This window comes from Bufo gargarizans, chromosome 4 (genome assembly GCF_014858855.1).
Source record: "Bufo gargarizans isolate SCDJY-AF-19 chromosome 4, ASM1485885v1, whole genome shotgun sequence".
In the NCBI taxonomy this organism is placed as follows: domain Eukaryota; kingdom Metazoa; phylum Chordata; class Amphibia; order Anura; family Bufonidae; genus Bufo; species Bufo gargarizans.
In genome coordinates, this window is record NC_058083.1 from 406,550,585 (window position 1) to 406,576,255 (window position 25,671).

The window sequence follows — 25,671 nt, forward strand, 5'->3', positions numbered from 1 at the left end:
TTCATCCGAAGTCGATTCACTCATCCCTAGCTTTAGAATTTTCCACTTTCTCTCTGAATTCAATGATTTTTAGCACAATCCAAAACGATATTTACTTTTAATGAAGATTTTATTGTAGCTATATTTCTATATTGATGTACAGGAGAGTACCGTTGTAGTGAAACTGATGGTAACCTGTCTAGCAAACTGCACACCAGCTGCCAGACTTGGTGTTAGCTACCCAGTTCAACAAGAGCTGGAGAAATTCATCTGAAGAGCAATCGTACTATGAGAACCTAACTAGATAACCCTGAGTGGTCCCTCCAGGTGGAATAGAATCTATCTTTCAGGGTAGATGATGGCAGGTGGTGCCTACAGGTTGAGTAGCCATAATAGCGGAGGTCAGAAACAGAATGCTCAAACATCAAAGCCTAAACAGTATCCAATAGCAATGTCAGAAACAAGTCAGGTCAAAAACACAAGAATACTGACTATATGCACAGAGAACTAGAAAACACACAGGGCACAGGAATCTTTCACCGTGAAACTGCAATGTAAGCTTCAACAGCTGAGCAGATTGAGACATATTTTTAGTAGAAAAGATTAAGAATATTCATTTAAATCTCTGCTCATTCTGAAGTCAAGGAGGTGGTCCAGTCAGTGGTTAACAGCTACTTCATCACAGTCATAGAGGGAAGACTGTCTGCAGTAGTGTTGATCACGAATATTCAAATTGGAAATTTTTATTTAGAATATCGGTACTTCGAGAATTCGCAAAGATGTAGAATATAGTGCCATCGGATCCACATGCGGTTGTAGGGGGGACCCGATGGCATGGAAGGCAGCGCAATGTCTAAGGAAGGCATCACGCTGCCTTCCGGTGATGAGCCTGTGAGATCCAGCCCCCTGGATCTTACAGGCCCGGAAGCTGTATGAGTAATACACACAGTATTAATCATACAGCCAATGCATTCCAATACAGAAGTATTGGAATGCATTGTAAAGGATTAGACCCCCAAAAGTTCAAGTCCCAAAGTGGGACAAAAAATAAAGTGAAAAAAAAGTTGAAAAGATAAAGTTTTCCCCCCAAAAAATTTAAAGTTTCAAGTAAAAATAAACAAAAACGTCATTTTCCCTAAATAAAGTTAAAAAAAATTGGGTAAAAAAAGATACATATTAGGTATCGCCGCGTCCGTATCGACCAGCTCTATAAACATATGACCTAAATGAACACCGTAAAAAATAAAAAATAAACACTGTGCTAAATAAACCATTTTTTGTCACCATAAATCACAAAAAGTGTAATAGCAAGCGATCAAAAAGTCACACGCACCCCAAAATAGTGCCAATAAAACCGTCATCTCATCCCGCTAAAATCATACCCTACTCAAGGTAATCGCCCAAAAACTGAAAAAATTATGGCTCTCAGACTATGGAAACACTAAAACATGATTTAATTTGCTTCAAAAATGAAATCATTGTGTAAAACTTACATAAAAAAAGTATACATATTAGGTATCGCCACGTCCGTATCGACCAGCTCTATAAAAATATCACATGACCTAACTCCTCAGATGAACACTGTAAATAATAAAAAGTAAAAACTGTGCTAATTAAACCTTTTATTGTCATGTTACATCACAAAAAGTGTAATAGCAAGCTATCAAAAACTCACACGCACCCCAAAATAGTGGCAATAAAACAGTCATCTCAACCCGCAAAAATCATACCCTACCCAAGGTAATCGCCCCAAAACTGAAAAAATTATGGCTCTCAGACTATGGAAACACTAAAACATGATTTTTTTTGCTTCAAAAAAGAAATCATTGGGTAAAACTTACATAAATAAAAAAAGTATACATATTAGGTATTGCCGCATCCGTGACAACCTGGTCTATAAAAATATCACATGATCTAACCTGTCAGATGAATGTTGTAAATAACAAAAAATAAAAACTGTGCCAAAACAGCTATTTCTTGTTATCTTGCCTCACAAAGAGTCTAATATAGAGCAACAAAAAATCATATGTACCCTAAACTAGTACCAGCAATACTGCCACCCTATCCCGTAGTTTCTAAAATGGGGCCACTTTTTTGGAGTTTCTACTCTATGGGTGCATCAGGTGGGCTTCAAATGGGATATGGTGTCAAAAAAATCAGTCCAGCAAAATCTGCCTTCCAAAAACCGTATGACATTCCTTTCCTTCTGCGTCCTGCCATGTGCTGGTACAGCTGTTTCTGACCACATATGGGGTGTTTCTGTAAACTACAGAATCAGGGCCATAAATAATGTGTTTTTTTTGGCTGTTAACCCTTGCTTTGTAACTGGAAAAAAAAAAAATTAAATGGAAAATCTGCCAAAAAAGTGAAATTTGGAAATTGTATCTCTATTTTCCATTAATTCTTGTGGAACACCTAAAGGGTTAACAACGTTTTTAAAATCAGTTTTGAATACCTTGAGGGGTGTAGTTTCTAGAATGGGGTCATTTTTGGGTGGTTTCTATCATGTAAGCTTCACAAAGTGACTTCAGACCTGAACTGGTCCTTAAAAAGTTGGTTTTTGAAAATTTCTGAGAAATTTTAAGATTTACTTCTAAACTTCTAAGCCTTGTAACGTCCCTCACAAATAAAATGTCATTCCCAAAATGATCCTAACATGAATAAGACATATGGGAAATGTAAAGTAATAACTATTTTTATAGGTATTACTATGTATTATTGAAGTAGAGAAATTGAAACTTGGAAATTTGCTAATTTTTCTAAACTTTTGGCAAATTTTGTATTTTTTTATAAATAAAAATGATTTTTTTTTACTCCATTTTACCAGTGTAATGGAGTACAATATGTGACGAAAAAACAATCTCAGAATGGCCGGGATAAGTCAAAGCGTTTTAAAGTTTTCACCACATAAAGTGACACTGGTCAGATTTGCCAAAAATAGCCTGGTCCTGAAGGTGAAAATGAGCCCGGTCCTTAAGAGGTTAAATATCTTCAAGAGCATGAGAAACATTATTCAGTAAATATTATTAGCACTGGAAACTTTAAAGGGAACCTGTCACCAGATTTTGTACCCAAAATGTCCTTATACTGCTGAGGTATAGTGTTTTACGATGTAAATTCCATAATACTCTATTATAGAATGAAGTTAAAGGGAACCTGTCACCTTAAAAATGCATATAAAACCGCCAGCAGTACCTCATAGTAGCCCCTAGTCTGTTAATAATCATATGCTTGATCCGGTAGTCTGATGCTCCATAGATTAAAAAAACTATGTTTTAAACTCAATCAGCGCTATCTTGTCGGTCAGCTTGAAGTCAAGAGCTGGGCTTCAGCGGTGCACTGCGTATGCGCAAGACTTATGCTATCCTAGCCGCACAGCAGGCTGTCAATCTAACAGAAGAGGGGATGGTTAGGGGACATTCTTACCTTGACTTGAAGCAAGGAAGCTGCCACCCCCTTGACTTTAAGCTGACTGGCAAGATAGCGCTCCTGGCGGTTAAAACATTGTTTTTTTAAATCTATGGAACTTCAGACTACCGGATAAAACACATGATTATTAATAGACTGTGTTCTACTATAAGATAACACTGGCGGTTTTATATACGTTTTTGAGGTGACAGGTTCCCTTTAAACTACAGCATGAGCTGTAGGCAAATTACCATAGAAGAGCCATGACATGAATAAAGAGGCTCAGGTTGTGTCTTGCTTCTAGTGTTTTATTACTTCATACGGTTAGTTCAGATCCATTCCATATACCTTTTGTGTTAAATTGTACAATGTCTCGTGTAAGAACCATTCACAGGCATGTGTCAGTTGTCCCTGCCGCTCCCATTTGAATCAAGCCATGCTCCTCCCCTTTGCACCTTTACTCCACCTCCCACAGCTTCCAATGTCACCAAGCCACACATCATGCAGCAGAAGGGAGAAGTTGGGTTCAGTTCAAATGGGAGCGGCTTGGGCTCTTTTATACTAATTTACATGTGGATCAAAACTTCAAGAACAGCACATAAAGGTATGTTTGGGATTGGGCCTATAATAAGTAGGTGTGCATCAGGAACAGTTTGAAACCAGAAGTGGTGACAAACTCCCTTTAATTTTCACATGGTTGGCTACATTACAGATACTGGTGCCTTAGAGATTGGATTTTTCATATACCGTATTGCTGAGGTGGATGACCAGCAGGTCTCCCATTGCAGCTCATGGTATTTGTGCTTTTTATATTTATTTGTTTTCCTTAAAAGAATACAGAGTCTAAAGATAATTTATAAAAATAAACAATACATAAACTTTCCCACAATGATTGTCAGCATGAAGGATTGCTCAAACAAGTGGTCTATTTTTGGCTTACAGATGGCTTATGGGTAGGGCTTAAAGGAGTTGTCTCATTTCAGCTAATGACATTGACCATGTAGAAAAGGTTAATACAAGGCACTTACTAATGTATTGTTATTATCCATATTGCCTCCTTTGCTGGCTGGGTTCATTTTTCCATCACATTATACACTGCTCATTTCCATGGCTATGATCACTCTGCAATCCATCAGCGGTGGCTGCTCTTGCACACAAAAAAGTCAGACTATGTTCACTCCTGCAGTTCCAGCCACCATAAAGGCCAGCTCTTTTTCTTATAGTGTGCAAGCATGACCACTACTGCTGGATAACAGGGTGGTTGTGACCATGGGAAGGGATAGTGTAGAACATGATAGAAAAATGAATCTGGACAGAAAAGAAAGTAATATGGATAATAATATTAGTAACAATATTAGTAGGTGCCTTGTATTAACTTTCTTTATATGATAAACACCATACATATGATACTATATGATAACCTTTTTAACCAACAGATTGGATTTACCCCCTCCTAATCTGCTATTGTCCTTGTAACCAGGCATCAAGATAGGATTTCAGAATGTGGTTCACATGTGTGGCACAGCTCCCCAGCAGGCTGTTCTAGCAGAGAATGCCAGGAATCGGCTAGAAAAAAAACCACTGCACTCAACCTGAATCCCAGCATATATGTCGGGGAACAGCCGGATCTCGGCCAGAGCCCAATATAGTCAAAAGAATCTGGGGGGCAGGCTGCACTATCCAGCAATGCCAGATACAAGAAGAGTTGTAAGCCTTGCCATTATCTTACGGTATATATAATTTAGACTTTAATTTAAACTTGTGTTAATGAGTTTTAGTATTCCAAATCCTTATTGTAACACTTGCAGGTAAACTATAAGGCCTAAGAGGTAGATTCCACTGGTAGATGTTTATCAGGCATCCAGCTGCCATAAAAACCTATCGGCACACGCATTGTAGGACAGCAATATCTGAAATAAGGAGCTGTGATCAGAAGTAACTCCGATCATGTTTATTGCAGGTGGACCTTTGCTTCTTTGTTTATTTTACAGCAAGGCACCCACAGCTTATGGCGTAGATACTCCTGTGCCATACACTGAACACATCTTTAAATCCTAGAAAAACACATTTGGGATGTAATGGTACATCCAACTGAAGAAAGCGTTCAAGTGGTTGTACAGAATTAGAGAAATAAGGAAGCTCCAAAACCAGCTCCATAGCTTTCACTGTGTGTGGTGTTGCAGCTCAGCCCCACACAGTACCATGCACTTCTTCTGCACAGAGTTGGTTTCTAACCTTGTAAATCCCTAAAAAAAAACCATATAAACCTACTGGAACATTTTAGTTTTATTCTTTGATCAATTACCTGACAATGTCAAATGAAGGAGGAATCTGAAAACATCTCTGTGTCAATCAGTTTGACTAAAGGTAAGATAAATTGTACAATGAAAAAAATACCTCTGATTGACCTATAGGACTGTAGGACAAGTTAAATGGTAATAGCTATATTTCATTTTAAGAGACAATTATGGAAAATATAGAGTTGAGGGATTCAAGAGGCTACAATGATGCTGTGACAAATCACAGATTCGTCATGATCCATTTGGTAGATCCATTATGATCAGCTTTTTCTTAATTAACCTATCAAGGGTCCACCAGATTCTTCTTTTTTTATTTTTCAACTATGCTGTTCTGGATGGGAATCTGTCAGCAAAGAAATAAAACACAGGATTGTGTTATCCAAGACAAATGATACTGCAGTAATTGCATCAAATATTCTGAATTCTTAGTTGGTATAAAGACGGAAGAGCTCTTTATAATGGTGACTGATATACACATTATACACACTTTTACTTTGATTTACACCAGTGTGTATGATAAAAAAATAAACCTGCCAACTTAAGCTGTGTCACCCCGAGATGTGCAGGTACAGTAATTCTTTTTGAAAGAGTTTTGACATATCTGGGGCATTTTCTGTCTTTACTGCAGTAGAACATTTTAATGTATGACTCTGGAAAAAGGATTCTGCGGGAGAAAGACTAATGACACTACGAGAGGCTTGTGTTGACAGCTCCACAGACATAAAGCAAACCTTATATCTACAACTAAGAAGTTTGGCTAAATACTTTTTTTTTCTGTTTGTTCCTTCTTAGCATAAGGTAGCAGAATTCGTTTTTTGGAAATAACTCGCCTATGTACTAGATTTACCGATGATGAGATGCATGTAGGTTGACTGAATGAATGAGCAGCAGGATGATTTAATATGAGCCGACTAGCAAACATATTGGTGTGCCATAGAAACCTTAATACCAAGTCAGTTCAATTTCTACACTCCTGCATGACTTCCTGGTATTACAGTTTTGTACGCGCTTAGTATTGTACAGACAGAGTCCAAATATGGAACGTATAGAAGTCTATAGACTAGTACTATACCTTCTTATGTCTCTGATTTTGATAGCTCGGCTATCTCCATCAGCCCCATAGACGTGAATAGAGCGGTGGCCACGCTTGCACAGTGCGCTTCCCATTCATTTCTATGGGGCTTCCGAAAAGAGCACTGCTTTGCTATTTTTAGCATTCCCGTAAAAATGAATGGAGGGCAAATTCAGTCTGCACTCCTCCACTTTGCGGGCTCGGTTCTAGAAATATACTAGGTGCAGGTCCCAGAGGTGGGCCTCGCACCTATCAGACATTGTATGAGATGGTTGTGGAAGATATGGCACTCAAATATGTGGAGGACTGCGTAAACATTCGATTTTATTGAGTTCAAATCTTATAATATTCAACATGTCATAGTCATTAAAAAAAGTCATATATTAAAAAGGATCGTACAAGATACGTAAATTGTACAGAAAATAAAACATAATAAAATGGTTAAAACATCACTAAAATGATGATTCAATATGAAGATCACTGAGGGCTAAGATAACTGGTTGATCGCATAGGCCTGAAAGCAATTGGAATGTCCACCACAATATAATCTGGTTACCGAATATAATAATCGTTAAAACCAGATTTTCGATTGGATGATTACCGGATATTCGATATCAAAGATCACCGAATATATATATTGTAGTGCACTTGTAAAATTTTCACAGAAGAAAGGAGCTGGTTTCAGTTAGATTATTAGCTGTGAGTTACAGATGTTGTACTAGTCCAACACCGTATGTTCGGGTGACTCACAAAGTCAATATTTCATAATAGAAACTCTATGTGATGGTTCACACATTAATTCACAAGTTAATCGCAATTTGAATTCTTCGGGGTTCCAGCTCTTTGGTGGCGTCCCACCTTTTTATGAGCTGTACTGCTCCCTTACCTCCAAAACGAAGTGTGGCTTTTTCCTCTGATCTCCGCTACTTCGGCGTCCCTTGTGCTCGAGTCCTGGCTTGTTCCGATCAAAATGAATGAAGGTGGAATGATATTGCTCCAGGAAGTTCTTTAGCAAGCACTGGACGAATCTCAAACAGCTGATGCAAAAGAGGTATAAGTCCAGATGGTCCCCAGCGTACGCAGGAATGGTGGTATTATAGGGTCCAGATTCCACCCAGACGCGTTTCAGAGTCTCATGAATTACTGACTTCTTCCTCAGTGGTAACCTGGCACCCACTTCACCACCTTTTTATATCCCAATTCCTGATTAGAATCCAGTTGAAACAAAATCCTGTATTGGACCAAGATAAAAGTCGGATTGAAAATCTGGCCCAGATTATGATATACAGAACCAATTGCGATATAGTTGATATTAAAGTATGGTTAATCAAGAATATTGCATCTCTCCATAATTTATAGGTATCACACAGATGTATTATGTCAAAATAGTGCCTTTAGTTAAAAAAACGCATGGTGCGATAGTGATGCGGTTCTCATGCGTTTTTTTCCCAAATGCGCTTTTTACTCCAATGCTGCTGAATTGTCATCCCTGATATCCTGAATAAAGGATTTAGTGTTATCTCAATTTTATAGATAAAAATTATATGTATATAGATATAAATAATGTTTCTCATATAAATAATTTTAAAATACATGCAATATATAAAAAGCATATAGAAAAAATGTAAGACATTCATATAAATTTCCAATTAAACACTACAAAAATATATATAATATAGGAGAACTTGTGTTGGGCATGGTGAATATGAGAATGCGGTTGATTTCAAGGTGGGTGCACCATCTGGACTTATACCTCTTTTGCATCAGCTGTTTGAGAAACAGATTCGTCCAGTGCTTGCTAAAGAACTTCCTGGAGCGATATCGTTCCACCTTCATTCATTTTGATCGGAACAAGCCAGGACTCGAGCACGAGGGACGCCAAAGTAGCGGAGATCAGAGGAAAAAGCAGCACTTTGTTTTGGAGGTAAGGGAGCAGTACAGCTCATAAAAAGGTGGGACGCCACCAAAGAGCTGGAACCCCGAAGAATTCAAATTGCAATTAACTTGTGAATTAATGTGTGAACCATCACATAGAGTTTCTATTATTAAAATATTGACTTTGTGAGTCACCCGAGCATACGGTGTTGGACTAGTACAACATCTGTAACTCACAGCTAATAATCGAACTGAAACTAGCTCCTTTCTTCTGTGAAAATTTTACAAGTGTACTACAATATATATAATCGGTGATCTTTGACATCGAATATCCGGTAATCATCCAATCAAAAATCTGGTCTTAATGATTATTATATTCGGTAACCAGATTATATTGTGGTGGACATTCCAATTGCTTTCAGGCCTATGAGATCAACCAGTTATCTTAGCCCTCAGTGATCTTCATATTGAATCATCATTTTAGTGATGTTTTAACCATTTTGTGTTTTATTTTCTGTACAATTTACGTATCTTGTACGATCCTTTTTAATATATGACTTTTTTAATGATTATGACATGTTGGATATTATAAGATTTGAACGCAATAAAATAGAATGTTTAAGCAGTCCTCCACATATTTGAGTGCCATATCTTCCACAACTATTTCTATATAATCCTTTTGGTGTGTTGGAGTTAATACTCATATATTGAGCACCATCCCATCCCTATTGATTAGTAGAGCCATCTCATTCTGCTAACACATTGTATGAGATGGACCAACGCATTTAAAGAGCAGAATCTGGAAGAGTAAAAGCTCATATACCCATTACTTCTGATTAGTGATGAGTGAATCCATTTGTATGAATTAAATTACTTCCAAATCAGGCTGGTCCCACTGCTCAAAAGATTCCTCCTCCCCCTTGATTGACAGGGGCAGACAAGCCTTGTCAATCTCGCACCTCTGTGCCATTGCTACAAGTAACGGCACAAGGGCATAGCTGCTGCTGATATTTGGTCAGGTACACACAAAGTGAAACAACGCGCTCACAGTCCGCATCTGCGCTGTTCAAGTAGCAGCAGCAGATCCTCTGCTTTCGTACTGCTACTTGGAGCAATGGTGCAGGCGACCTAAACAGGGCCAGGTGAGATTTCTGGCCCTGTAAATCAAGGGGTGGGGTGTCTCTTTAGCAGCATGGACAGACTCTTGCTGCTCAAGAAGGCAGATCTTTTAACACTTTCAATTCGTAAGAATCGATTCGCTCATCATTACTCTTGATGATAAACGCACCACAAAAGGGATGTTTGTACTTCTCAGAATGTATTATCACTTAGACATTTTCTGCAATACTATGACAATCAGAGGCATCATATGGTGGCGCATTGTGTGCCTACAACTCTGGAGAATAGGCCATTGGTACTCCATGTTCCAGCATACAGTCTCTGTGCTGAAATGCTGAACTAAACAATTACCAAAACGTTAGTATGACATTTTCAAAAATTTATAACTCCTAAACATACAGTCACATGCAAAAGTTTGGGCACCTCTAGTCAAAATTACTGTTACAATGAACAGTTAAGGAAGTTGAAGATGAAATTATCTCCAAAAGGCATACAGTTTAAGACAACACATTCTCTTTGTATTTTAAGCATTAACATTTTTTTTTTTCATTTTTATATTTTCAAAATAAAAAGTAAAAGGATCCAAAGTAAAACTTTGGGCACCCAGCATGGATAGTACCTAGTAGCACCCCCTTTTTAAGTATCACAGCTTGATATCCATTTGTAGAAGCCATCCTCTTTTCAACTTCAGCTTTTTTAAAGTTGGTGCTATGCTTGCTTCCAGAATTTAATGGAATTTCATTAAATCCATTCTTCCCTCTTCCCCATGCCATTGGCTGCAACACAACTTCAAAGCATGATTGATCCATCCCCATGCACAATGGTTGGAGAGGTCTTCTTTTCATGAAATGCTTTTTTATCCAAACATACCTTTGCTCATTGTGGCCAATGAGTTTTATTTTAACCTCATTGATGCACAGGACCGTTTTGATATTCTTTTGCAAACTTCAGTTGCTGAATTTTGTGGTGAGCACGCAGGAGAGGTTTTCTTCTGATGTGTATGTCATGAAGGTGTTACTTGTGCAGTTGTTGCTGAGCAGGAGAAAAATCTACCTCAACTCCAGAGTCCGCTAAATCTTCCTGAAGGTCTTTAGCAGTCAAGCGGAGGTTCTGATTTGCTTTTCTAGCAATCCTACCAAAAGCTATCTATGATATTTTACTTGGTCTTCCAGACCTTCTATTACCTTCACTGTTCCCGTTCACTACAATTTCTTAATTTCATTTTGAACTAAGGAAATGACAACCTGAAATTGCTTTGCTATATTCTTATAGCCTTCTTGCTTTGTGGGCCTCAACCATTTTCATTTTTAGAGTGTTAGGCGGCTGCTTAGAAAAACCTATGGCTGTTTTTTTGGGGGACAATATTAGAGGATTCTGGGTATTTATTAAGCTTTGAAATATGCATCCTCAGTCCTTCTCTAACAATGACTGTGAGCAAGCCTTCACCCTAACAAGATATTTTAGTTCTGAGACCTCAGTCAAAGTTTTTTAAGTGCTCAAATCTCCTTGGGTTCCCATACGTTTGCAAGGTTGTCCTTTCCTTTTTTCACTCTAAATTTGTACAAAACCAAAACAATACACTAATATCTTTACCTTTATGCCTTTTGGAGATCATTTAATCTTCAACTTGTTTGACTGTTCACAGTAGCAATAATTTTGACCAGGAGTGCCCAAACTTTTGCATGCCATTGTATGTTAAGTAAACCTGTAAAACATTAACACAGTGTATTTAGCAATTTGATCTCTACACTTCACTGGAAAACACATAAAAATCCAGTTGTTTAGCCCCAAAAACTTACGTCAACTTTTCAGATGGAACAAAACATTTGGAGTGTTAGACGGGCCCCATTCACTTTAATGGCAGGCGAACCTAAAAAACCTTCAGGTCATATTTGCAGCCACCAAATACTTACTAGAAGTGTATAAATAGTCCCACAACATGGACAGTGACAAAACAGAGAGGGATCAATGGCAAAAATTACCACAAAAAATATGTATTTTAATTAGTGGCCATTTTTATGCATCCTAAAGGGAAAATCTCAAAAAATATGCACTGCTGGAGCCTAGAAATTTTTTATTTTAGGCCAGTGGAGTACGGGCCCCAAAAATTAGGCATTCACCTGACAGAAAAGAACAAGTGATTATGTGGCTGGAGGTATATTAGGCGGTCAGTGGATAACAATTTTACTGTAGGCCAGTGGAGTACAGACCCCAAACAATAGGAATTCACCAGACAGAAAATAACAAGTGCTTATGTAGCTGGAGGTATATTAGGAGGTCAGTGGATAGCAATTTTACTTTAGGCCAGTGGAGTACAGGCCAAAATACATTAGGCATTCACCGGACAAAAAAGAGCAAGTGATTATGTGGCTGGAGGTATATTAGGCAGTCTGTGGATAACAATTTTTCTACAGGCCAGTGGAGTACAGGCCCCAAACATTCGGAATTCTCATTACAGAAAAGAACAAGTGATTATGTGGCTGGAAGTATATTAGGAGGTCACTGGATAAAATTTTTACTACAGACCAGTGGAGTACAGACCCCAAACATTAAGCATTCACCGGACAGAAAAGAACAAGTGACTATGTGGCTGGAGGTACATTAGGAGTTCACTGAATAACAATTTTACTGTAGGCCAGTGGAGTACTGAGCCCAAAAATGATGTATTCACCTGACAGAAAAGAACAAGTGATTATGTGGCTAGAGGTATATTAGACAGTCAGTGGATAACAATTTTAAGGTAGGCCAGTACAAGCCCAAAAAATTTGGCATGCCCCTGTTTATAATTTTTAAGGATTCTCTAGGGACTGGTACAGTGCCATGTGATTGGCGCAAGGCAAACGTGTGGTGCCCATATTCAAAAAAAGGCTAAAGGTCCTCCACAGTTAATTATAGACCAGTTAGTTTAACTTCTGTTGTGGGACAAATGTTTGAAGGAATCTTCAACTGATTTGTTTTTATGAGGAGGTGAGTAGTAGCCTGGACAGAGGGGCAGCTGTGGATGTAGTGTTTCTGGATTTTGCAAAGGCTTTTGATACTGTCCCTCGTAGACTCCTAATAAGTAAAGTAAGGTCTGTTGGCTTTGAAAGTATAGTTTGTAATTGGATTGAAAACTGGCTGAAGGACCATGTCCAGAGAGTTGAGGTCAATGATTCCTATTCAGAATGGTCCCAGGTTATAAGTGGTGTATCCCAAGGTTCAGTGCTGGGCCCTTTATTATTTAATTTATTTATTAATGATATTGAGGACGGGATTAATAGCACCATATCTATTTTTGCAGATGACACTAAACTGTGTAGAACTGTACGGTCTATGGAAGAGGTCCACAAACTACAAGCTGACTTGAACACTCTGAGTGATTGGGCATCAACTTGGCAAATGAGGTGCAATGTGGATAAATGTAAAGTTATGCATCTTGGTAGTAATAATCTCTGTGCTTTTTATGTCCTAGGTGATGTAGCACTGGGAGAGTCACTTATAGAGAAGGATTTGGGCGTCCTTGTGGAAGGTAGATTAAATTATAGCATACAATGTCAATCAGCTGCTTCTAAGGTTACCAGGATATTGTCATGCATTAAGCGAGGCAAGGACTCGCGGGGCAGGGATGTAATATTACCACTTTACAACTGGCGCGGCCTCATCTGGAATACGCAGTCTAGTTCTGGGCAACAGTACATAGAAAGGATGCACTGCAGCTGGAAAAAAGTACAGAAAAGAGCGACTAAAATGATAAGGGGCATGAAGGGTCTTAGTTATGAAGAAAGATTAAAATAATTGAATTTATTTAGTCTTGAGAAGAGACATCTAGGGGGGACATGATTAACCTGTACAAGTATATAAATGGACCATACAAAAAATAAGGCGAAAAGGTGTTCCATTTAAAATGTGCTCAAAAGACAAGGGGGCACTGCCTCCGACTGAAGAAGAAAAAGTTCAGTCTCCAAAAGCGTCAAAGCTTCTTTACTGTAAGAACTGTGAATCTGTGGAATAGGCTTCCTTAGGATGTGGTCACAGCAGGAACAGTGGACAGTTTCAAAAAGGGATTAGACAAATTCTTAAAAGTAAAAAAAAAATGCTTATGAAAACGTGTAGAAATCTGAGTCTCACTTCCTTCTGGGATTCGCGTCCCCACTTATCCCTTCGTTGAACTTGATGGACGTTTGTCTTTTTTCAACCGTATTAACTATGTAACTATGTAACAGAAAAGAACAAGTGATTATGTGGCTGGAAGTATATTAAACTGTCAGTGGATAACAATTTTACTGTAGGCCAGTACAGGCCCAAAAAATTAGGCATTCACCTGACAGAAAAGAACTTGTGATGATGTGGCTGGAGGTACATTAGGCGGTCACTGGATAAAAATTTTACTGTAGGCCAATGGAGTAGGGGCCACAAAAATGAGCCATTAAACTGTCAGTAAAGGCTTTTTATGCCACTGTATGTACATGTGACAAGGACTATTCTTCGTTCTGGGCGGTGGCGGATATGTGTCAGCTGGCATGAGGAAATTCAATTACACGTGGTCGTCAAAGGTGTTGAATTCCTTTGAGATCCATGCCTCATTCATTTTTAGAAATGTGAGGTAGTCCACACTGTCGTGAGCTAGTTGAGTGCGCTTATCGGTCACGATCCCCCCTGCTGCGCTGAATGTCCTTTCGGACAGGACGCTCGGCGAGGGGCGAGCCAAGTGTTCCATGGAAAATTGTGCCAGCTCTGGCCACAAATCAATCCTGCACACCCAGTAGTCCAGTGGTTTCTCATTTCTCAGAGCGTCCACATCGGCCGTTAACCCGATGCAGTCAGACACCTGTCAGTCTAGGCGTTCCCTGAGGCTGGATCCGGAGATGGACTCTCGATAGGTTGGCTGCAAGAATGATCTCAAATCTGAAGTGACCAACACATCTTCAAACCACCCTCTTCTTGCAGGCGTGGTAGGATTGGTACCCGCACCTGTTTCGCTGTGGGTGGAAATTCCTCTGCCAAAGCCCGCAACAGCAGAATGCAGCATTTCTCGCAACAAGGCCTGGAAATGCTGCATTCTGGCAGCCCTCTGTGATGCTGGTAACATGTCCGCCATTTTGTGTTTGTATATGGGGGGTCTAAGTACGTTGCCACCCAGAATTTTTCCTTGCCCTTTATGCTTTTTATACGAGGGTCACTCTTCAAACACTGGATTTTGAAGATGGAGTAGCCCCCCCCCCCCCCGGGAATTCATTCAGCATTGCGACTTCCTCATCATCCTGCTCCTCGACGGCTTGATCAATGACACAACGCAATGCATGCTCCAGAAAGAAGGCATAAGGTAGATGTCACTGATGGTGCCCTGGCTGCGACTGACCAGTTTCGTGATCTCATCAAATGGCCGCAGAAGTCTGCATGCGTCACGCATGAGCAGCCACTGGCGCGGTGAAAAGAAATCAAGCTCCCCAGAACCTATCCTGCTGCAGAGTTTGTACAGGTAGTCAATAACGGCACATTGCAGCTGGAGAAGCCTATCAAGCATATACAGTACAGACCAAAAGTTTGGACACACCTTCTCATTCAAAGAGTTTTCTTTATTTTCATGACTATGAAAATTGTAGATTCACACTGAAGGCATCAAAACTATGAACTAACACATGTGGAATTATATACATAACAAAAAAGTGTGAAACAAATGAAAATATGTCATATTCTAGGTTCTTCAAAGTAGCCACCTTTTGCTTTGATTACTGCTTTGCACACTCTTGGCATTCTCTTGATGAGCTTCAAGAGGTAGTCGCCTGAAATGGTCTTTCAACAGTCTTGAAGGAGTTCCCAGAGATGCTTAGCACTTGTTGGCCCTTTTGCCTTCACTCTGCGGTCCAGCTCACCCCAAACCATCTCTATTGGGTTCAGGTCCGGTGACTGTGGAGGCCAGGTCATCTGGCGCAGCACCCCATCACTCTTCTTCATGGTCAAATAGCCCTTACACAGCCTGGAGGTGTGTTTGGGGTCATTGTCCTGTTAAAAAATAAATCATGGTCCAACTAAACGCAAACCGGATGGAATAGCATGCCGCTGCAAGATGCTGTGGTAGCCATGCTGGTTCAGTATGCCTTCAATATGTATTTGGGTGAATGCCTAATGTTTGGGGCATGTAGTTCAGTGGCCTACAGTAAAATGAGCCACATAATCAGAATTTCTTTTATGTCAGGTGAATGCCTAATTTTTAAGGCCCGTACTCCTGTGGCCTAAAATAAAAAATTTCTAGGCTCCAACAGGGCACATTTCAGAGAATTTCCCTTTAAGACGCATAAAAATGTCCCCTGATTAAGATACATATTTTTTGTTGAAATTTTTGTCATCGATCCCCATCTAATATGTCACTGTCCATGTTGTGGGACTATTTGTACACTTCTACTAAGTATTTGGTGGCTGCAAATATGAGCTAAAAGTTTTTCAGGTTCGTCTGCCATTAAAGTTGATGGGGCCCGCCGCAAACTTGCGGTTTGCGAACATTTGATTGCGTTAGCGAACCGTCCCAGCCGATGTTCGTCCATCACTAGAAACAGGTACAGTTGCAAGAAAATGTGAACCCTTTGGAATGATATGGATTTCTGCACAAATTGGTCATAAAATGTGATCTGATCTTCATCTAAGTCTCAACAATAGACAATCACAGTCTGCTTAAACTAATAACACACAAAGTATTAAATGTTACCATGTTTTTATTGAACACACCATGTAAAAATTTGCAGTGCAGGTGGAAAAAGTATGTGAACCCTTGGATTTAATAACTGGTTGAACCTCCTTTGGCAGCGATAACTTCAACCAAACGTTTCCTGTAGTTGCAGATCAGACGTGCACAACGGCCAGGAGTAATTCTTGACCATTCCTCTTTACAGAACTGTTTCAGTTCAGCAATATTCTTGGGATGTCTGGTGTGAATCGCTTTCTTGAGGTCATGCTACAGCATCTCAATTGAGGTCAGGACTCTGACTGGGCCACTCCAGAAGGCGTATTTTCATCTGTTTAAGCCTTTCTGTTGTTGATTTACTTATATGCTTTGGGTCGTTGTCCTGTTGCAACATCCATCTTCTGTTGAGCTTCAGCTGGTAGACAGATGGCCTTAAGATCTTCTGAAAAATGTCTGGATAAACTTGGGAATTCATTTTTATTTCAATGATAGCAATCCATCCAGGCCCTGACGCAGCAACCCCAAAACATGATGCCCCCACCACCATACTTCACAGTTGGGATGATGTTTTGATGTTTGTGTGCTGAGCCTCTTTTTCTCCCCACATAGTGTTGTGTGTTTCTTCCAAACAACTCAACTTTGGTTTCATCTGTCCACAGAATATTTTGCCAGTACTGCTGTGGAACATCCAGGTGCTCTTGTGCAAACTGTAAACATGCAGCAATGTTTTCTTTGGACAGCAGTGGCTTCCTCTGTGGTATCCTCCCATGAAATCCATTCTTGTTTAGTGTTTTACATATCGTAGATTCGCTAACAAGGATGTTAGCATATGCCAGAGGATTCTTCTTTACCTCATTGAGCAGTCTACGCTGTGCTCTTGCAGTCATCTTTACAGGAAGGCCACTCCTAGGGAGAGTAGCAGCAGTGCTGAACTTTCTCCATTTATAGACAATTTGTCTTACCGTGGACTGATGAACAGCAAGGCTTTTGGAGATTTTTTAACCCTTTCCAGCTTTATGCAAGTCAACAATTCTTAATCGTAGGTCTTCTGAGAGCTCTTTTGTGTGAGTCATCATTCTCAACAGGCAATGCTTCTTGTGAAAAGCAAAGCCTTTCTGTGTTAGAAAGTATATTATAAGTATATCACACCTTTTGATAGCACACCTATACCAGTCCTTCAAAGGACTTTTGTGGCCCTATTAGCTAGCGTTTGGTGTCCCTAACAGTCTGTCCCTGCTCCACAAAGCAACCTCTCCCTACACTGGTAAAACACAGAATGTAAAATGGCTGCCAGACCGGGTTCTGTTATAGGGTGGGGATGTGTCCATTGGCTGTCCTCTCCCACCTGATGGATGTGTCATGGGTCAAAGTTCAGCGCAATGCATAAGAATATGGCGCATGCAAACATCGCCATAGGTTTGCATGTTCGGCGAACAAGCAAAGTTCGCCACAAAATGACCGCCCGGCGAACCGCAAGGCCATCTCTAGATTTTATTATGCCACTACTACTGTACCTTCAGGCATCAGGCCACTTGATTTCTCCTTGCTGCTCTCTTTTATTGGAAAGGTTACACATTAAGAAAAACTTGGGAAGATGTTAATCACTTCTGCATGCTTAAAGAAGTTGTTGGATGAAGGCATTTGGACAACATAGATGTGGCCCATCCACTCAATAAGCCATAATAGAGATGCATTGTGTAATGGCCATCATGTAATGTTACACTTTCACTGCAGTATTAGCCACAAGAGATATGTATGGCAAGACATGTCCATCCTCGGCCACAACTGCTGGTCACTGGAGACTCGGACTGCTGATTACTGAACCTCTCACTCTTATTTTAATGGTTGCAAATTAAGAAAATGTCAAAAAGGTAAATTTTACTAACGTCAGCCATCTTAAGTAGGGCGTGTCTTAAAGACCTCTTCTGTCCAAATTTCTAATTATGACATATAGATATCTTATAGGAAACCCCCACTCACTAATCCCCACCAGAACAGAGAGCCCTTTTGTAATGGCCACTTTGTGATGCCTCACTTTTCCTGCAGTGGTGGCTCTATGGGAAATGTATGGCCAGACACTACTTCACCTGACCACAATTAATAATCACCAGAGGCTCAGATAAGTTGTCCAGCTGATTATTTGGCCTGCTTTCTTTCCAGACGGGGTTGTCTTAGTAAATCACTCCTCAGTATCGCAAAATAAAATGAAAAATGTATCTGTTTCTGGCTGCTAAAATTACCATAGTGGGTTCTTGGAAAACTCCTACAATTAACCCAATGCTTTAACTGTTCTGGATTATGGTCAGTGGCTCTCTAGCATACTCTTGCATTAAAACTCAAATGTTTGAAAGGATATAGTCTCCCTGGAAACAATATTCAGTGCATATGGGAATCGGAGACATAGTCCAGTCCTCCCTCTCTCTCCTCCCCTTTTGTTTTTTTGTCTTTATCTCTCCTACTGTATTTTGTTAAAGCATAGGATCACTCATAGGTCGTGTGGATATATTTCCACTGTGTTTATTCATTTGCAGTTTTTCTTGCTTTAATTTAGACTTTGTAGACATTGTTGACTTTTACATTTACGTTGTCTTAATTTGTTTGCTAAAAATCTTTAACCCCTTTAGGACCCTGCCATTTTTCACCTTAAGGACCAGGCCATTTTTAGCAAATCTGACATGTGTCACTTTTTGTGGTGATAACTTTATAACGCTTTTACTTATCCAGGCCATTCTAAGAGTGCTTTTTCGTCACATACTGTACTTCATGACAGTGGTAAATTTGAGTCAAAATATTTCATTTTTATTTATAAAAAAAATACCAAATTTACAAAAAACTTGGAAAAATTAGCAAATTTCTCTACTTTTAAAATAGATGGTAATACCTCCAAAAATAGTCATCACTTTACATTTCCCATATGTCTACTTCATGTTTGGATCCTTTTGAAAATGACATTATTATTTTTTGGGTACGTTAGAAGGCTTAGAAGTTTAGAAGCAAATCTGAATTTTTCCAGATTTCCAAAACCCAATTTTTTAAGGACCAGTTCAGTTATGAAGTCACTTTGTGAGGCTTACATATTAGAAACCACCCATAAATTACCCAATTTTACAAACTACACCCCTCAAGCTATTTAAAACTGATTTTACAAACTTTGTTAACCCTTTAGTTGTCCCACGAGAATTAAAGGAAAATGGGAATGAAATGTCAAAATTTCACTTTTTCACTTAGCAGATTTTAAATTTTAATCTATTTTTTTTCTACAACACATCAAGGGTTAACAGCCAATCAAAACTCTATTACCCTGATTCTAGAGTTTACAGAAACACCTCATATGTGCTTAAAAACTGATGTATAGGTGCACAGCAGGCTTCAGAGTAAAAGGAACACCATATGGCTTTTGGAGAGTGGATTTAGCTGGAATAGTAATTAAGAGCTATGTCGCATATGAAGACACCCTGAGGTGGTCATACAGTGCAAACCCCCGAAAAGTGACCCCATTTTGGAAACTACACCGCTCAAGGAACCTTTCAAGATGTGTAGTGAGCACTTTGACCTCAAAGGTGTTTCCTAGAATTAGGAAACACTTGGCAGTGAAAATAAAACATTTTATTTTTTTATAGAAAAAGTTGCTTTACACCCACATTTTTCACTTTCACAAAGAGTAACAGGACAAAATGCACCCCACATTTTTCCCCATTACCCCCGAATACGACAACACTCCATGTGTGCTTAAAAACTGATGTATGGGTGCACAGCAGGCTTCAGAGTAGAAGGAGCACCGGATGGCTTTTGGAGAGCGGATTTAGCTGGAATGGTAATTGGGAGCTATGTCGCATATTAAGACACCCTGAGGTGACCCTACAGTGGAAACCCCCCAAAAGTTACCCTATTTTGGAAACTACACCCCTCAAGGAATCTTTCAAGGTGTGTAGTAAGCACTTTGACCTCAAAGGTGTTTCCTATATAACATATGTTCTCAAAAAACATATTTTCTCAAAAAATTATGTATGGGTGCACAGCAGGGCTCTAGAGTCAAACATCAAAATATGGATTTTGCTGACCTGAATTGGCAGACATTGATTTTAGGTGTCATGTCGCATTTAAAATATTCCTGAAGTCCCCAGAAATTAAAAACCCCAAGAAGTGACCCGATTTTGGAAACCGCAACCCCCTATGAACATTTTAAGGGGCGGAAAGGGTACTTTTCAACAAACTGTCTCACAGAAGGCAGAAACACTTGTTAAAGGATTTCAAAGCACACATTTGTGAAAATAAAAAAATATTAGCAGTCCCCAATTTTTCACTTTCACAAGAGGTTGAAGAAGAAAATTCTCCCCAGTATGTGTTCCGCATTTTCTCCCCATTCAGGAAACACCCCATATGTGCTTTTAGCCTGCTGTATGGGCACACAGCAATATGGATTTTGCTGGCAGGGCTGAATTGGCAGACACGGATTTTAGGTGCCATGTTGCATTAAAAAAAAATCTGAAGTTCCCAGAAATTAAAAACCCCAAGAAGTGACCCAATTTTGGAAAGAGCCCCCCCCCCCTGTACAAACATTTTAAGGGGGGGGAAGGGCACTTTTGACCTAACAGGTGTTTCACAGAAATGAATATGTAGTGGTTCGTAAAAAGTGAATCTGTAAGCTATGCGGACAAAATCAGAGATATAAGGTGGTAAAACTACAGGGTACATCATGGATGAAATTAAATAAATACTACATGGATGAGTGGTACATCTAAAGTGTAAAAGTGGTCAATGACAGGTCTAACCTTGAAATGTTGGGTCGTTTTGGAGTGGGCACTGTGCATTGTCATTGTAGTGTAGGCATTTCTGAATTGACTCAAATCGCTTCCGGGTCATGGTCTTACTGTAAATTAGAGTCTGGTAGAAAATGTCTGAACTCTAATATTGTCTAACGTTTGGCTTCTTTACAATGCCCATATGCAGAGCACGAATCCCTAAAACGTTATCATCTCTGCTGCACTTACTGTGGTCCAACCTAGGGGTCTAGCATATGTAGATATACTGCTGAGTATACTCGTTGGGATGGACGGGCCATTTTTATTTTATTGGGGTGTGAAATATGTAAACCTTTATTTAGTGTGAGGGGTGTGTATGCTGTGTTTTCACACGTGAAGTGGCTTGTAATAAATTTGATATATAGAGAAAAGGAGTAGAGAAAAAAAGTAAAAAAAATAATAATTGCAGGATGCACGCACGCACAAAGATGCGGTTGTGCAAAAATGTACACTAACACTACTTAACTAAAATTGAATTATATATATATGTTTATGGAGATTTATATATATAAATAACTACACGAAAAAAAAAAAATATGCACAGTAAACTGAGCAGACCAGTCAGAAAAAAGATTGTTTCTGATCAGCGCTCAGTAGCTGCAGGACGCACGCACACAGATATTATGTGCGTGCAAAAATCTACACTAGCACTACCTAAAATGTATTTCTGTTTAATACTAAATTACAAAAAACTAAATGGCTGCACATTGTTATATATAAAAACAATAGAGCTAAGAAATGGGAGTCATTCTAGATAAAAGTGGTACAATACCGACTATAAATGAGTATAAATGAATAATGGAAGCTCTTAGCGCACATACGTGTCGGGCCCACCTACCAGGCGTCAAGGTGGCTTCCGCAGATGGGTCCCTATCACTAAATATACTGCCTCACTTTGGACTTACTTAAGCCTACAATATTCAGGGCAGTGTAGGAACCAGCTACAAACGTACTCTGCTCAGAAGTCCCAGGTAGATGGGCGTGTCCAGTCTAAAAGGGGTGCCACCCCCAATATATTTCTGTTTAATACTAAATGTATTTTTTACATCCCAAAAAATTAAAACTGAGCACAAAAACGAGCAGTAAAAAAAATGGTACTTATTGGTGCTCAGGGCTGCAGAACGCACGCAAGCTGACATTTGGTGCGTCCGTGCAGGCACTGCAGTATAACAATTTACTGCAGATACAAAAAGAAGAACACTATCTAAAAATCTACTTATATATGTATAAGATTCTAACTATTACTTAAAAAAAAAAAAAGCACAGATGAAAAAAAAAAACTGCACCAAAAAAAGAGCCCAGGTGCTGAACAGAGGATTACGGACTGATCAGCGCTTGGCGTTCACAGCTCGCACACAGAAAAAGTGGTACAGAGCAGGAAAAAAAAAAGCCATATAAAAGTGACAAAAAATCCGACGGGGGAATAGGAATTAGGGCTTGGGAAGGGGGGGTGGATTAGGGATCTGGAACTTCTGCTGCTGCAGCGATGTTCCAGCCAATCGCAGAGCTGGCAGGGGACGCCAAACACTGGAGTCCACTGCCTGACCTCGGAGGAGTCCGGTGCTGACTAATTTAGCACCGGTCACCTCCCCATGACTCCCGCCCCGCTGCTTCCTTCTGCTTCCAGCGCTGCGATCTGCTGGTCTTTATTGACCAGCCATTTGCATCGCTTGGAGCTGCAAGGGGGCGGAAAGACACCATGCTGCCCTTAACCGGCATAGATACCTGCTGGTAAGAGCAGCCATGGTGCCCCGATTTTCCTGTGATCCTTCCCCAGCACCCGTCGGACCTTGTCAAGTCCAGCTGCGCCGTACATGTACGTCACAGGTCCTTAAGGGGTTAATAAAAATTAAACCACAGAAGGGGTTGTCATCATGCCAGCTTGCAAACCCAGCCATCATTCAAGAACCTTCTGTCTGCTTTATAGACTTGACCACATCTGATCAAGTATAACATTTTCCAATAACATAATTATGTATTTTCATACAGATGTCTATGGCACTTGAATCATGCTAAGTAAGGAGGAATGCCTGGACTATCTCAAAATGACATAAACATCACATCCCCCTACACTTAATGTATTTTTTTTAAAATAATGTAATCCTTCACCAGAGAACTAAAGGTTCCTTCTGACATCAATGTGAGTATCTAGATTTTAAGCAACTAGTTGCCATGGTAAACCCATGCAGAGCAAAGAGTACATTCACTAACATAAAGAAAACTTAAGATATAAAAGAAAACCTCTTTTGAGCCAAACCATGACTGAGCAACCCTGAGTCAGTTTTGAAAGTTTGGATGTTCTGTGAATTTTATACAAGGACTCCAAGGTCCAGTCTCCAGTGGCAGGCCAGGCAAAAGAATCAGATTCTTGGGGCCATAGAGATCAGCGGGATTGTCTAAAAAAAAAAATTACTTAAGGGGTGGACATACAACTTGTGCAGCTCATTCACTTGCACAAGAACCCAGTGGGGCAATGGGGGGACCCCTTTCTAGCTGTAGAGCAGTAGCAGAAGTGCCCAGGCTGCCCTGCTAAGCTAAGAATGGAACTTAGTAGGCTGATGGGGGTAAGACTTAGACGTGAGACTGGACCTCCAGACTTAACTTTACTTGGGGCCATACAAATGTCACATCTGTCTCCGTACATCAATATACTTTAGAGAATGTTCACAAGAGAGTAGAACTAACAAAAGTTTCAGTATTAAGGCTCATTCAGACGAACTCATCCGTTTTTGTGGTCCACAAATTGCAGATCCGCAAAACACGTATATTGGCCATATGTATTCCACATTTTGCGGAACAGAACGGCCAGCCCTATGATAGACATGCCTATTCTTGTTTGCAGTTGCGGACAAGAATAGGACATGTTCTATGTTTTTTGCAGGGCCACAGAAATGAATTGGTCTGCATTCCTTCCGCAAAATGAGTATCTGAATGAGTCCTTACTTTGAATAATCTTTATATGAGTTGACAGTACAAAGAACTCATTGAGTTGGAAACATTTGTGGGCTCTTTAAAACTTTCATTATAAGTTTATTTTTTTGCCAGCAGAAAATCAAAAAGTGATCACAACAAAATTTGCTGCACTTCAGCTGTTGTGAAACTACAATTCCCAGTATGCTCCATTCATGCATGCTGGGAGTTGTAGTTTCAAAACTGCTGGAGTGCTGGAGGTTGCCTACCCCTGTTTTAATCAGTCAGTTCTTTTGCTCTCAAAATTTAATCTAAATGTCCGCCATATTATTGTAATTCTAGTAACATAGTTTATAAGGCTGAAAAAATACATTTGTCCATCCAGTTCAGCCTGTACTCCATGTGTGGTCTGACTAGTAATTTGTAAAGTGGTAGGACTATGTCATCTTAACAGGCATCTATACCCCTTTTGATGCAAACCATTATCTTATTGGCCTTGGCAGAAGCACCCTATGATGTGAGGAATAAAGAACTGTTTGCTGTTGTGCAGCTTTTCAGGAATGGAGACATCATCTTCAAGGAATCTCAATAGCAAATAATAGTTCTGACTGATCACGGTAATTTGGAATTCGTTAGATCTGCCAAATGTTTATCTACTCGGCAAGCTCGTTGGCGTGTCTTCCTCAATCAATTCAACTTTGTAATCTCGTACAGACCCGATTCTCGTAACGGCAAGGAAGATGCTCTATCTAGAATCTTTTACAATGATTCCACTACTACGATTCCGCTCAAGACTATTGTTCCTGAGTCTAATTTTGTGGGAGTAATCCATAATAAGGACTTGCTTGAAGAGATAAAAAAGGCCTATGACACCAACTCCTTACTGTCTTGACCACCTGATGATGTGCATTTAATGCTTAAGAACAAGGTGTGGACCCATGGGCAGCAGCTATATAGACCCAAAAAAAATAAGATTAAAAATTCTAAAGTTAGTCCATGATTCTAAGATTGCTGGTCACAAAGGAGTGCAGAAGACACAGGAATTTTGATCCTGTTTCTTTTGGTGGCCCAATTATCAACAGGATGTAAGGAAAAATTTAATGTCATGTGACATTTGTGCTAGATGCAAGACTCAATGTTCTTCACCCATGAATTTATTACAACCTTTGTCGGTTCCCTCTCTTCCCTGGGGCTCTATTTCCATGGACTTTATGGTAGATCTACCTTTCTCTAAGGGAAAAAATAAAATTCTGGTAGTAGTTGACCAGCTCACCAAAGCTGCACATTTTATTCCATATACCGGCCTACCTTCTGCCAAAGATAGCGCTGACCTTGTAGTTCAGAATGTGTTTCGTTTTCATGGAGTTCCTGATAAAGTTATCTTGGATCGTGGGGTGCAGTGTACATCAAAATTTTGACGTAGTTTTTGCACAGCACTTGAGATTAGAGATGGGCTTGCGGTCCGCCCCGGCGGTTGTTTCGCGGCGAACTTTGCGTGTTCGCGATCAGCCGAACATGCGAACATATGGAGAAAATCTCGCCCGCCAT

General features: G+C 39.8%; 1 protein-coding gene across 1 annotated transcript in view; it reads left to right on the plus strand.

Moving 5' to 3' along the window:
- Positions 1 to 25,671, plus strand: part of GRM1 (glutamate metabotropic receptor 1) — a 492,448-nt gene that overhangs the window by 230,727 nt on the left and 236,050 nt on the right. The gene's annotated exons all lie outside the window — the stretch shown is intronic.